General features: G+C 44.7%; 1 protein-coding gene across 1 annotated transcript in view; it reads right to left on the bottom strand.

Annotated features, from left to right (window-relative positions):
• Positions 1 to 13,842, bottom strand: part of NME7 (NME/NM23 family member 7) — an 87,583-nt gene that overhangs the window by 911 nt on the left and 72,830 nt on the right. The window lies entirely within an intron of this gene.

Below are 13,842 nucleotides of genomic sequence, written 5' to 3'. Positions count from 1 at the left end.
AGTCGGGCTCACTTTGTGCTGCATGATGCAGATTACCAGGGAGAACTTCTCCATGTAAAGTGACAAAACAGGACTATCCTAGAGCAAGTGGCTTGATAAAGACTTCCTAATTGGAATACAAAATCCTGGAAAAGCAAGATGCTAAACTCTTTGCCATCTGCTAGAAGGAAAAGTGTGGTTACAGTACGCTGTGGTGGTTAGTGCACCCATTTAGCTGTTCCATGTTGCTCCCCAGGAGCAGGGGCCAGCAGAAGTCACACCTTCAGCTCTTTCTTTGCCTGCTCTATGTTTATAGCAAGGATTTAAGAAGCTGTGATTAAAGCCCTAAAATAGTCCCTAATGGAAGCTCCACCTGCAAAAAGAACCGCAGGAAAGCTGAGCCATTTTGACCCAGCAATTGATGGGTTCCTACTGCAACCATTTTGGGTGGGGAGTGGGGATGTTGTCTCAAGGTTTGGTAGGATCACCTGCCCCCACAATTCAGTTCCTAGGTGAACAGTCTGTGACAATAAAAAAAAAAATCAACACAGCAACAAACAATCCCAAACCACCCAACAATTTTTATTTGTATAAGACCCAACTCATGGTTATGTACTTTACTGCCTTTTAAATTCTCTGTATGAGTGCAAAGTCCAAGCACAAACTATTAGTAAAGATTCTGGGTTATTCCAGGGGTTGGGACGACCATTGTGGAAAAGTTAAGGTGCTTGTGTTCGCTTCAGTGAGCAAATGTCAAAAAGGGCTCGTGTAATGTCCTCTTAGGAATTGCATATGAAATTAGCAAAAGCAAACCTTGATCCAACATCCCTGCCCCAATCACTTTCTCGTCCCACATCAGTGAAAGCAGAATGGCTGCTCAGATCACTAATTAACCAGGCAGGAAGGGCAGGAGCTATCCCAGCCACATGCCCTGCAGCTGCCCACTGAAAAAACCTACCTGGTGTCCCAGGTTCAGGACAGCTCTGCTACCAAAGGATCACACCCCCCTGGCCCCCAAAAGAAACACCCTCCTCAATGCTTCTGGTGCGACATGTTCCCTTCCCCCCTAGAAATGCTGCTGTAATTTGTCAGACCTACTACTGATACAGCACTAGAAGACTGCAGGATGGTTTAAAAAATCCCAAACAACCACCATCCAAGAAAACCTCACCCTACCCCAGGCAGGTGCAGACTCTTGTCTGGGCACCCCTCTCGCCCAGTGGCACCGTTGCTTTTGATACACAACAGCTTTGACATCGAAGTGACCTTTCACCAGTGGCACTGACACTGCCTCCCTGGGCTAGCACTGGTCAACAGCCCTGGGGGCAGAGGGACTGCAAGACAGGGCAAGGGCCTCAAAATGTGACATCTCTCCAACCCAAACTAAAAGGTGCATTCCCTTCAAGATTCTTTATTTTAATCTGTGCTCTATCCACTCTCTGCTGGAAGGCATCGCTTTCCAGCATCATAGGACATTACATTATAAACTGCCAGTCTGAACATGTTGTTCTTTCTGCCAGACTGACTCAGCATAGTTAAGTATAATTGTAGCCATTAAAGTGAATTTTATCTCCCTTCTTGCTATATGGGACACCTGCATTTCATAAGAGAGACACACAAAAGCACTAGTAAAATAAAAAGCAGAGAGAGAGACACATATATTTAACAACACAAGCCCTTAAGGCTGTGTCTGCACAAACACTTGCACTAACACACCAGCTATCAATTTTACAGCTCTGAGCAATGGCACTCCTGGACTTCTGTTCCCAGCTTGGCCAAGGGCAGGTGTGCAGCATGGGCCAGGCACAACCCTTGGCATGGGTGGGGAGCTGTGCCAAGAGCAAAGGAAAAGGCCAAGTGCAGTGGAATCTGCTTCTTCCTAGGTAGTAACTCTGTGTCCAGCCTCAGCCTGGGGAGCCGATACAGCTGCTGCCACCACAGGCGCATTTCCCTGCCATGGAACAGGTTTAATAGAGCTGAGTAAACTCCTGTCCCTGCCTGGGCTTCCTCAGCTGGAGCTGCGTGGCTGCACCTCACATTTAAGTACTGATCCACACCTGATACAGGTGACTGCTGGCCTTGCCCACTGCCTGCTCACTTGCCACTAGCAACAAAAGGATTTGTGCTGTTTTAGTCTCCAAAGGCCCCTTGATTGTGTGCAAGGAATTTTCCCAGGCTGGGCTGTACAACCTCAGTTTACTTACAACCTGTGCAAAACCTCTTCCTCCTCAATTAGCTTTTATTGGATTGTCCAAGACCCACACAGACTGTACTGGGAAGGCTCAGACATCAGAACAAGCAACACTACATTTCATACATTGCACAAAACCCGGTGCTGGTATGTTCTCTTTCTTTATAATTATCTTTATGTGGGTCAGCTGCCACCCAGCTCCCAGTAAAACCAGTTAAGAGCTGGCGTATCTGTGGTATGCAGAAAGGATCATTCTCGCTAAGAACCTCACCCTAGGGAGCACATCAGTGCTGGACAAGAACCACCAGAACTTAGTTACCCATCCCATGACCACAGGTATGGTGCTATGAGAAGAATCAAGACTTCAGAAGAAGCCAGATTTCAGTACTACCAAGAGATTTGGGGTGCCCCCATCTTATGAGGCCCCAGCTGGAGCCACACCTTGAAGAACCCCCATTTTAAAAGCACCAGGTCCTTTTCCTAGGGGATGCAGGATTTGATGATACCTTGCATCAAGCATCTGGATGGGGGTTAGATACTCCAAAATAACCTGCATTTTAGGAGATACAGTTACTCTCTTTCCCAAAGTCTAAGCACAGTCCAAACCACAGAAAGGGGAACTGTGCCAGTACAGAACATCTGAACAAGCTTCACATTTGACCAAGGGCAAGGTCAGCCTCTCTGAGCCAAGCACACCTCTGATCTTTACAGGATCCAAGGGTGACAGAGCACAAATCCACAGCAGGAGCTGATCTGAAACCAGACAAACACATTTCACAGATGCCATCCAAATGCCTTTCCAATGATGCCAACATTCAGGTGTGCTCACTGTTTCCCAGGGATGAGACAGGATCTAATTTAACATCAGTACTCCCCTTGCAGATGCCAGGAACCATCTAGCTGCTTTGCAGCATGCAGCTATGACCTCTCTAGCTCCTGCTCAGGGACAAATAGCAATAATGCTCAGGAAGTAACAACGGGTGAATAGCTGTGACCTTCTGGCTCTGACCCCATAAACTGCTTCACTGAGGAGGAGCTGAGAGCTGCTTCAGTTCCATCAACTTTTGCTCCAGTCACACTCACTCCCAGCAAAACCCATGTTAATGAAGTAGGCTGCTCTCTCTGAGCACTTCCATGTGTTACCAGAAAGTTTCAGGAGCTAACAGAGCAGGCAATAACAAAATCCAGTCTCATACCCTGGATGAGCACAGGCAAGTATCCTCTGAACAATGTGTGCCCAAAGCACACGGAAAGACCAGGCAAAATTTTAAAGAGGGAAGCAAATCAAGTGAGACAGACAGTTTTCCAAGAGAGAGCAGAAGATCTTGTTATTAACACAGGGCCCTGCACAGGCACAAAGTGTGCTGAAGATTCCAAGTGTAAGAATTACAGGCACTCACAATTTAATTCTCCTTCTGTCCATTAACAACACAAGCAGCAGTGCTGATGAGAGGTGCCTGCTGAGAGCTTTGGAGTCAGAGCTTTTGTCTACAGGCCAGAGCCAGGCACACCTCAGGCTGTAGCAGCACTCCACACAGGTAGAACTGCAACCTCAAAGAAAGCCCAGCACTGAAAGGGTACCTCAACTCTCATTCCCCTTGTTCCCCTGGGCTGGCAGTTTTTGGTAAGAGATCCTGTTAGTCTCCTTCATAGAAGAGGCCAGGGGGCTGACAGGGTGACACACTAGCAAGAAAAGGGCTGAGTTCACAGATTAACTTCTCATCCATCATCAGAAAAGTGACAGTAATTTTCTATCCTTCCTCTTCTCTCCAGAACCAAAACTGGTAGCTGGGAGATGGAAGCCTTTTCCATCCCTGTATCCATTTAGAGCCTCTCAGGAATCTTAGTGCAGCTAGACAGACACCCACCAGCACCCTCTCCCCAAAACACCACAGCACTCTCTCCTTGGTCACTGTAGGCATCCAGGCACATGATCCAGAGTCCTTGCTGACCCAAAGTTTCAGTATCAGTACATGCTCCCTAAATTTAGGTCTGATAAATTTTTACATGTTATCTCAGTCTAAGGTCACAAGTAGGAAATGAAAGGCTTTTTTTGCCCATTAACATTGGTTTGTACATCTGCACAAATTCACTGACGCTGCTAGCAAGCACACTTGCTAACACCTAACACCTAAACCGTATTTCAGCTACACTTCACTCAGCTGATTCACATGACTAAATCATTAGATTAACATCCCAAAACTCCCATGGATTCATACCATCCTTTCAGCCACAAGCACTCCAGAAAGAAAACTGCTTGTCAAAGAAAATAGTCTACTTACTTACTATTGTATGTGTTCTGAAAATAGTTATTTTCCCACACAAATCTGAAGAAAGTTTAGTTTTTTCAAAAAAAAGGGCAGGTTTATCACTCCCGTCTCTCTCGCAGGCATCATGGAATGTAAGAAATAAAGCCAGATAGGCTGCCCAAGACGGAGCAATTTGTACAAATGCACTTCAACTAGCCACATCAATTTCTTAAGTAGAGCTGGGATAAAAACCCCTATGCACCAGAAAAATCAACCTTGCAACAGAAGGTTTTATTACACAAACACTACAGGATAACACAGAGTACACTGGCTTTTATGTTGTGTGCTGTTAACACAGTCATCTCAAAAACTGTGTATGGTTATGTTCAGCTCCAAAAACATAGTGAAAGAGAAGGGCAAGGGAAGCTATTTGGAAATTGTAACAATAAAATAAAAGATTAGAAAAACGTAAATTCCAAACAGGATGGAAAGGAGAGGACAACACAGTAGTTCATTATGCCACAATCAAAATACCAAGAAAGTGAGTTCTTTGCTATTTACTCTAAGAAAAATAAGTGATCTCTGAAACTACTTTAAAATAACAAGATGTTGTTTTATATCATGTGTAACTACTGTGCTGACTCGATCACCGATTTCTGAAGCATAGACACTTGTAGATTTAACAAGAAGATACAGGTTCATTGAATCTTCTCAGTCCCCATCACAAGCCAACTGCTCTGTAGCTGGAGATGAACATATTAGTTCAAAACTCTCCCAGCTGGAGTTCTTATTTAGTAACATCTTTGGTCACCATCACAACACATCAACGGCTTGGTAGAGCCACTGGAATTAAATGAAGTGTCAGATCTCATCTCCCATGAGGTGTGATGAACTCCAACCTGACAGCAAGTACTGCTTTCCTGAGGATCCCAAGCAGCTCACTGAGTGATCAGGATCACTGCCTCTGCACTTCACACTTTTCTTGAGGGACACCTGCTTGCCTGCCTCACAGTCAGGAGCTGCTGTGGAGGTCTCGTAGGGTGCCCTTGAAGCAGGGAGCTGAGGTGAGACAAGACACCATGAGTGCACCACAGGTGTCAGTGCAAGCTGCAAACACATCCCAGCACTGGATAAAAACACTGGAAAGGGCCCCTGCTGCTCACACCTGCAGTATCTAAGTAAAGCCAGGTTTGGATGTGTTCATACATTGCCAATGCTGAGTGAAGTCTCTCCAGCCTGCTCACAGAGCACTGACAGTCATGGTCCTCACAAGCTACTAGGTTATGGCCAAGAGGAGGAAATGATCACATAGAGAGAAGAACACATTTTCCAACCACATCACATTCAAGTGAGGATGGAAGCAGCAAACAAACAAATAAGGAGAAGACACTCAGCATTTAAAGCCCTTCCTGAGCAACCGTGATGTTCAGCAGATTATTATTTGTGCAGGACACCCAACACACTACACCTGGCAAAAGTGTTAAAATTATGAAGATGAGGCAGCAACAAAATATCCTGAAAGAAACTACGAAAGGCACCACCAGCAGGGGCCTTGCATGCACCACCACAAGCCCCTGGGCTGACTGTGGCTCACTGTGCTGACAGGAAACATCCCACCAAACTGATGGCATAAATTGCCCAAGAAGAGTGGTCAACTACCTTCTGAGAGATGTCACTGAATCTAGACAGCTCCATTTCCCTGCAGAATGGGTCAGTACTAAAAGGCCAAGAGTTTGAGTCTCATGAGCTTTCAGTGATTTCAACGCTGCTGCTGAGTGCTGAACCATGTACTGCCATGGCAGGACTGGACACCTCAGTGATCAAGTTACTGTTCAATGGCTGGACTGAGGCAGATACCCAAGGAAGCCCACAGTTCCTGGCTTGTGGCTGGATTTACGGCACAGTGTCTCTCTCCAGCAGAACAGCAGTAACTGGCACCAATGTGGAAGTAAACCTGCCTGCTTAGCAACTCTGAATACTCCAGAGAGAACTGCCTTTTGCTCAGAGACTTGCTGACAGATGTCAGTGTATCTCAGGAATGGCTGTGGATGCATCATTCCTGCCTATGTGCCAGTGCACTTAGGGGTTAAAGACGAAGAGGAAGAATGCAGCTCTTACAGAAACCAGAGATGCTGGGGGACTTCAAGGAGCCCTAGACTACAGCCAACATCCTTTCAGGTGACCACTGCCATCCTGTTTTGTGTTTGCACAGCTGCTAGCACAGGATCAACACAGTGTCTAAGCCCCTCAGCACTATGACAGCACAAAACCAGTAGAGACATTTTTGGCTATTATTAGTTAGGAAAGAAGAAGTAGTTTCTAGAGCTTGACAAACTCCAAACTCAGTATTAGCATCTGTGACAGACAGGAAACCTTATTCACAGTTGATATTAACACAGTTAACCCATATTAACACATTTGCCTTTGGGTTTTTCCTCCCATGTTCCACAAATATTTCAAGACATGTATGAAAATAGCTGACTTAAATTCTCCTCTTAATTACTGCTGGTTGATGGTAGTCAGTGAAGGAAGCTGCACCGAGAAGGGAAGGGGTAAACCCTACCCAGGAAGCACCAGCAGAGCTAATCATTTGTCTATCTGACCTCTGAGAACAACAGGCTGAGGTCAGTAACAGGAAACCACATAAAAATGTATGTGCGTCTCATAGCATGTATGTTATAGAACAACAGTGTTTCTCTTACCCCCTAAATAAGGTGCAGGGCCCCTTGCTCCAGAAGTGAAGGATATTCTGAGCTTCTACATGGCTGTACAACTACAGCATGCCCTTACTGCTCTTGCTGTACAAGATGTTCCCCTGGGCTTTTTTTAAAATCTTCTTTGCTGTAGTTTGCCCATGGTGCAACTGAGTTGCAGCCGAACTGTCGCTCTGCTTCAGCTGGAGGAAAAGGAGAAATGGAAAAAGAACCTGGGCTTTTTGGTTAAAAATGAGAACATGCTGAGGGAAGGAAAGAAGGCAGCAGCCTCAAAGACACAAACTGGGCCTCAGATGAGTTATCAAGAGGTGTCACGCCTTCCCTCCACCTTGACCTCCCCTCCACAAAATCACTTTGCTCAGCGCAACACAAACATGTGCCAAAAGCCAAGCCCTGTTTATCACACAGGTTACCTTCAGGATCAGGTGAAACTCAAAGAGCTTTGGCAGCTGCTTGGTTCACACTCATTAACTTCTTCTCTCTGGCACTTACAAACCTCAGACTTGGCAGAACAAGGGGTAACTGGACCTCGGATTTTACCCAGAAGTGGAAGCACAAGAGGTGAACTATTTCACAACTCTGTTTAAACAAGTTCCTTGTTTAGTTTGCCTGTCTAGCCCACAAGTATAATAATTATACAACCTATGCTCAAAATGAGGCTGCACGTGACCTAATAATACAATAATCTTTAAAAGAGGAATCATCAACATCTCCAATATCCATCCATCCATCCATCTATTATTGCTATTTTTAATTCTTAATTTCCTTCAGATAGGCCTCGGCATAAGGATTACTTAATTCTCTGTACAATTATATACATAGCATCAGGAAACATTGCGAGACAGCATTCCAGTGCTGGCTAACATGTTCTGATATGCAAAAACACCATCAAGTAAGATTAAGTTTTCCTACACTCCAGATTCTTTCCAACCTGTTCCCACAGCTATTGGATAAAACACCTCAAAGTTTAAATGGAGAAGCACTTGAATCATAATAACCATTATCTGACAGACCTAGAAATCATCTTGTACCAGGAGAGACTGAAATTTCCAACTGACAGACAAAAATAGCTACTGCTTGGATGAAGACTTGGGAGAAAAAAGTGCTAAAGCCAACCTCACCCAAACCACTCAATTTTTATTACTTTTCACTGGGAACGGTGAAAAGCATTTTACCCTGGATTATGCAGCTCAGTGTGGGCCTCTGTAAAAGACTTCATTGCAAAATTGCTGTATGACTGAGTGAAACAATGGCTTCTTTATTAAAATACTTTAAAGACTCCTGAGGGAAATGCGGACGGCTGAAATGCCCTCAGTGAAAGGTTCATTGCCATGCTATGCACTTCTGCTGTGTAATGTTTTACAAGCTGGGCTGCTCTGTGAATGGGGAGAGTTAGTTCTCGGCTGGCAGAGGCAGTTTGCATAATACCAGACAAGTTAATCGGTAACAAGCAATGCAGGAGACCTTTGTTCCAAGTGTGACACGCACAAATTCCACACTAAGCACACTGACGCTTCTGAGAGTTACTCATTGACATGCTTTATTAAACTGCTTGGACTGTACCTCAATGCACCAAAAAGGACTGGTTTAACAGAGCTACATCCTTCCATCCAGACTTTAACATCCTTCTGATGCTTTCCATCCTAAGCTGCTACATTTAAGCTCATTACTGGTACAGAAGCATTTCCAGGGTAGATGATAGCCAGCACTTCCCAGCACACCCACATGTCCAGACAACAGCAGTGGACAGCTAAGGAGGCAGCACACAGGAAAGGGCAAGTTGGCAGCCAGCAGAGTGCTTCTCTCTCATAACCACAGGAAGTGGTTATGGAAGCATGTGTTGTGTTCCTCTCTCCAAAGCCAGTGCTCCCCTGTCCACTCTGAACAGCTTGCTAAAATATCACCCTGCCCTCAGCCTCCCTGAATAAATGGAAAGGGAAAAGAGAAGTAAGACGTGCTTCTCCTGGCACGGTCTGGAATGCCAGACCAAGGACAGCTGGCCTCTAGCAGGTGGAATACACACTGCACCAAAAGCTTAGGAACAGCACAGCTCTTAACACTTGGCAGAGCATTCCATTTATACCAAGTCTGGGGAAAAATATTACGGTTTCCACTGTCCACAGCACCAGTCTGGACAAAACACTTCTGCTGAACTGAACTGTCTGGTCACTGCTGACTGTACAGTATCACCTCTCATCTCCCCAGGGCTGGATTCAAGCAGCTGAACTTCCAGTGGCAGAGCTACGTGAGCCTCTGTCCAGCAGATCACCAGAGCTGATCTGTCCCTAGGTGATATTTCTTGTTTGCTTTAATGCCCTCGGAGCAGTAAGCCAGTCTCACTGGTGCAAGGCTGAGCAAGGGAACAAAGAGCCTCCAGCAGTTTGTTGCACAGTCTGCCAGTCCCCAGCCCTACACTTGAACACCACGGCACAGCTGAAATTCAAAGAAGTGATAGGAAAAAACCAACCATCACGACAGCTCTCTCGCAAGACAGATGAAACCCACTCTTTGATAACAGCAAAGTCATCCCCCTTTGATAGGTTATTTTCATGTCTGTGAGTGCCACAAATAGCTCTGAGGCAAGGGAGAAGGCCAGTAAAGGATACTGGAGGAGGTCCTCGCTCCTGCCTGTCTGGAAAGCTGCCCATGCCACTGAAAGCTGACACGTCTGTGCACGGTGCGATGCCCCAGGAGGAGGCTGACGCAGCCGGCAGCCATGCGGTGCACACGCAGCGCCAGCGCCCAGACCGCCCGTGGGGACACGGGACTGGGAGGGCAGTGGCACATGCCCCACTCCCACGGAAAGCGGCTGCAGACAGCACCCCCTCTGCAGCTCCACTCGCAGCCTAGCAGGCACACAAAGGCGAGCACGAACCGCAGCAATTGTCACGACATTGTCCAAGGATTAGTCACCTAATAACAGCGTCGCCCTCGGCAACAGGGAGAAGATGCTTCACCCAGAACTCCAGTTTTATCCATCCCACAGCAAACCCTTTTTCATGCTTATCTCGCTGAGGGCAGCATCCTCTCCCTCTGTGTCTAAGTACACACAAACAAACCCATGTATGACTATTAAGGAGTTGGTAATTATGCAAAGAAACCCCATGAGACGGACTGATTGCCCCAACACCATGGCACAGGAACACAAAGCCAGCGTGGGTGGCTCAGCAGGCTGCATTGCAATGGAGACACCTTTCAGGTTACCCCAGATGTGTGCATTCTATCATCCCCAGAGTGTTTTTCTACACTGCACATGTCTTTACAGAACTGCCCACACACACAAAAACCCAAAATCTTGAACTGCACAGTATGAGCAACAAGCTACAGGCAGAGCGTGCCAAATCCCAGAAATTCTGGTTTTATTATAGCTGCAGTTCTAGGCTATCATTTTTTTATAATTATGTGGTTTCCTGCATAATCTGAAAGGTACTGAGCCACTTGAGACCCAGGGAACTGAGGTGTGTGTACAGCACCACCTCCTGTGGGAAGTTTTACTCACTGTAGCTTCAGTGATGCAAATAAGGCCTTTATAACTAATTTTTAATTTCCCTTCACTTCTTTAAAGAGTTACACAAACTGTGAAATCTGGTAGCCACAATACCTTCTATCACTACTTTGATTAAGAACTATTCCAGGAATGATCAATTTTAAAGAAACTTCCTTTGTCTAGAGAATGATGATTCATCAGATCCAATGGTTTGCAAGCTTCTATTTCAACAAGATATTTACCAGAAATGTTCCTCAGGTCAAAGACGGTGAGTTGAGAAACAGAATTATCTCTCACCACATGTAGATGACACATCTCTAGTCTGCTGAACAGAGCAGTTCCTTGGCATATTAAATACGCATTTTCTAGTCCTGGCTCTACCTGACTCAGAAGGAACATGAAAGCAAATGACTACTGCAATTGCTTTCTCCAGATAGTGCCTGCTTTCTACAGAACAGTACCTGCTTTGGCTGTGGGAAACAAATGCAACCGTCTGCTCTGAACCAATGTCCTACACAACATCAGCTGCTGGTTGAACCTTCAGTCATGAAACTGCATCACCTCACAAATACTCCATTGCTATCAGTCTCCCTTCTCTACTCTTCCTCCTTTCTTTCCTCTTCTCATTAAAATGGCAAACTGATGACAGGGCTGAGAAAACAGACTGTTCTGAGCTATTTGTGTCTATCCATTGTCACTTGTAAAAATTCATTTTGTACTGATAAGAGGACACACAAGTCTATGTAGGGAATAAATAAGTGCTTGACCCAGTAAGTCAAACAGCTCATCTAAGGGATTTCAGGACAATATTCCCATTCCTGTATCACTAAACTAGGAATAAAAAGAACACTTCCAGCTCTACAAATGAAAACACACTGATTTTTTCTACTGTGACCAGTCACATTTAAGGTTCAACTGCATCTCCCCTCCTTTCTTGAGCCAAACTGAGTTATTCATTAATTATGATATTCTTTAGTCACTGCCTAAAATGTAAAGTAGTTTGTAGAACAAAGACAGGAGTTAAGGGTCATACTGGTGGGAGCAAGTGCTCGTATTTGCTTTTGGGGTTGGTTTGTTTGTTTGAGTGGGTTTTAAGATTAAAAGTGAACTTTCCTTTTTTCAGATCCACAGAAAAGAGGTCTAAGAGAAAAACACTGAAAAACTGCTGTACTACATTATTTAAGTATATTGTTTTAAACTAGGTGTACAGGCTGAGTTGTATTTAGTTAATTAGTCCTTGTTGGGCCCAAGACAGTGTTGTTCTGTCTTCTTTCACCAAGTACGCCTTGGTCATGATTTTTGGGAGAAAGGCCACAACCTTGCCCTTCCTAGCAACAGTCAATTAAGTGCAAAACACCAAAGCCACCTACAGTCTGGCTATTAACTTCAGGAAGCATTTTATCTGATCCTCAAATTAGTCCTCATCTCCTCTAAGAAGTCACCACTTGGGAACAATGAGACAGCAGCTGCCCTTGCAAATTCTTCAAATTTCAGCTAGATCTGAAACTGGGTGATGAAAACTGCAGAGAAGGGTAGAGAAATCTTAAGACAAACCATGTCTGGCACTAAAGATAGCAGAGTTCTCAGGAAGGCACCAGTGTGTTCCCTTCTACAAGGGAACATGCTTCCATAAACACTATGTATTTAAGGCCCATCATAGAATACTTGGTCTACGAGGGATTTCCCCTTTCCATCTCGATTTGGTTCTGGAAGTTCAAAAGTCACAAAACCAGTTAACACACAAACCTGTTCAGCTTTCTATACACACTGTCAACAGCAGCAGTTCCTCCACGTTTCCCCCAGGATCCCTTGGGCACTGCAGGCCCTGCACACACCCTGTGTGCACCCAGGACATGCAGCCACAGCAGGAGTCAGGACTGTGGCAGGGACACCTAGTAAGCTGCTTTAGCATTAACAGTGTAAATACTCCACACACCAACCAACAAGTACAGCCAAGGCTTCCTTTGTACAAACCCACTGTGCTCAAGTCAAAACATTCACTGCTTCATTTACTCACCAAACAACCCTGAGCAATGTCCCTTACAACTGCTGGCTTAACCTGGGCTGTTACAGAAGAAACTATAGATTGATGAACAGCCATATTCTGCACACAATTATGCCTATGGGAAAAAAACTTAGATCCCTTTCCTAAAAAAATACAATCAATAAATGACTGTTCAAATGATCAGACTGCACCAGGAACTGCAAATTGTGTAGTCAGGTAATACTAGATCAACAGCTTTGGTTATGACCGAGCTGCGGGATTCAAAGGACAAACACACGTAAGGGAGGCCCTTAAGAAAGAATGCCAGCCTCAGTTTTTGTTTTGGAGAAGCATTTCTTGCCTCACTTATAGAAGCTCTAAACTCAGTTTAAACAAACAGCAAAATCTGCTTTGCACCAACGTAAAGGCAACAGACTGGAAAATTCTGATGGAGTACTAAAATGTTGAGTGTTGGCCTGTTTAATTTTTCCCTGACAGGCTATGCCTTTTGCTCTGCTGCCATGGCTAAGGCTTCAAGGATGTGGTGAAAAATACCTGTTTGCTTGTATAAACCCTAAGGGAACAAACTAAAAGTTGTCAATTTTTAATGACATCTTGAAAACACTCAAAAAAGGCTGCAACTTTGTTTATACTGATTGCCATTCTCAGTGTTGAATTTCACTAGTCTGTGACTTAAACTAGGTGGGATTTCCTAGCAAAAGCACTTTAACCCACAGGTTATTTCATGGAGGAAGATGGTGATGAAGTTAGCTCTTCCTCACTCCCCCATGAAACCACCATTTTGGCAATGTAAAATTATCTAAGTTGGACAACATGTGCTGCTCCATGACTCTGCTATACCTGACAGCAAAGCACTCACAAATACATCGAAAAAAATAAGGTGTGCATGCACTGGAAAAGCATCTCCACTGACACAGAGATCCATCCAAGATTACACACCACTTCAACCCACTGCTATGAACTTCAGAATATGAGGCACAGAATTACGTGAATGAGTTTGTTCTGGTTTTCATAGTAAGTACTTCTGTCTTTACAAATTTCCTTAATTTAACATTTTCTCATTTTATTGGACTTAATTGAAGGCATACAAAGCCAAAATCAGATAATAATTAGTAACTTAATATAAAGCACAGGAAATGTCAACTGATGTGCATAAGTATAATTGTCTATAGATAAATCTGGGCTCTATCTGGAGGATTTGAATCCCTAGTGCCTGT

This window comes from Prinia subflava, chromosome 28 (genome assembly GCF_021018805.1).
Source record: "Prinia subflava isolate CZ2003 ecotype Zambia chromosome 28, Cam_Psub_1.2, whole genome shotgun sequence".
NCBI classification, from domain to species: domain Eukaryota; kingdom Metazoa; phylum Chordata; class Aves; order Passeriformes; family Cisticolidae; genus Prinia; species Prinia subflava.
Note: the sequence above shows the minus strand (reverse complement) of the source record. Positions and strands in the feature narration are given on the sequence as shown.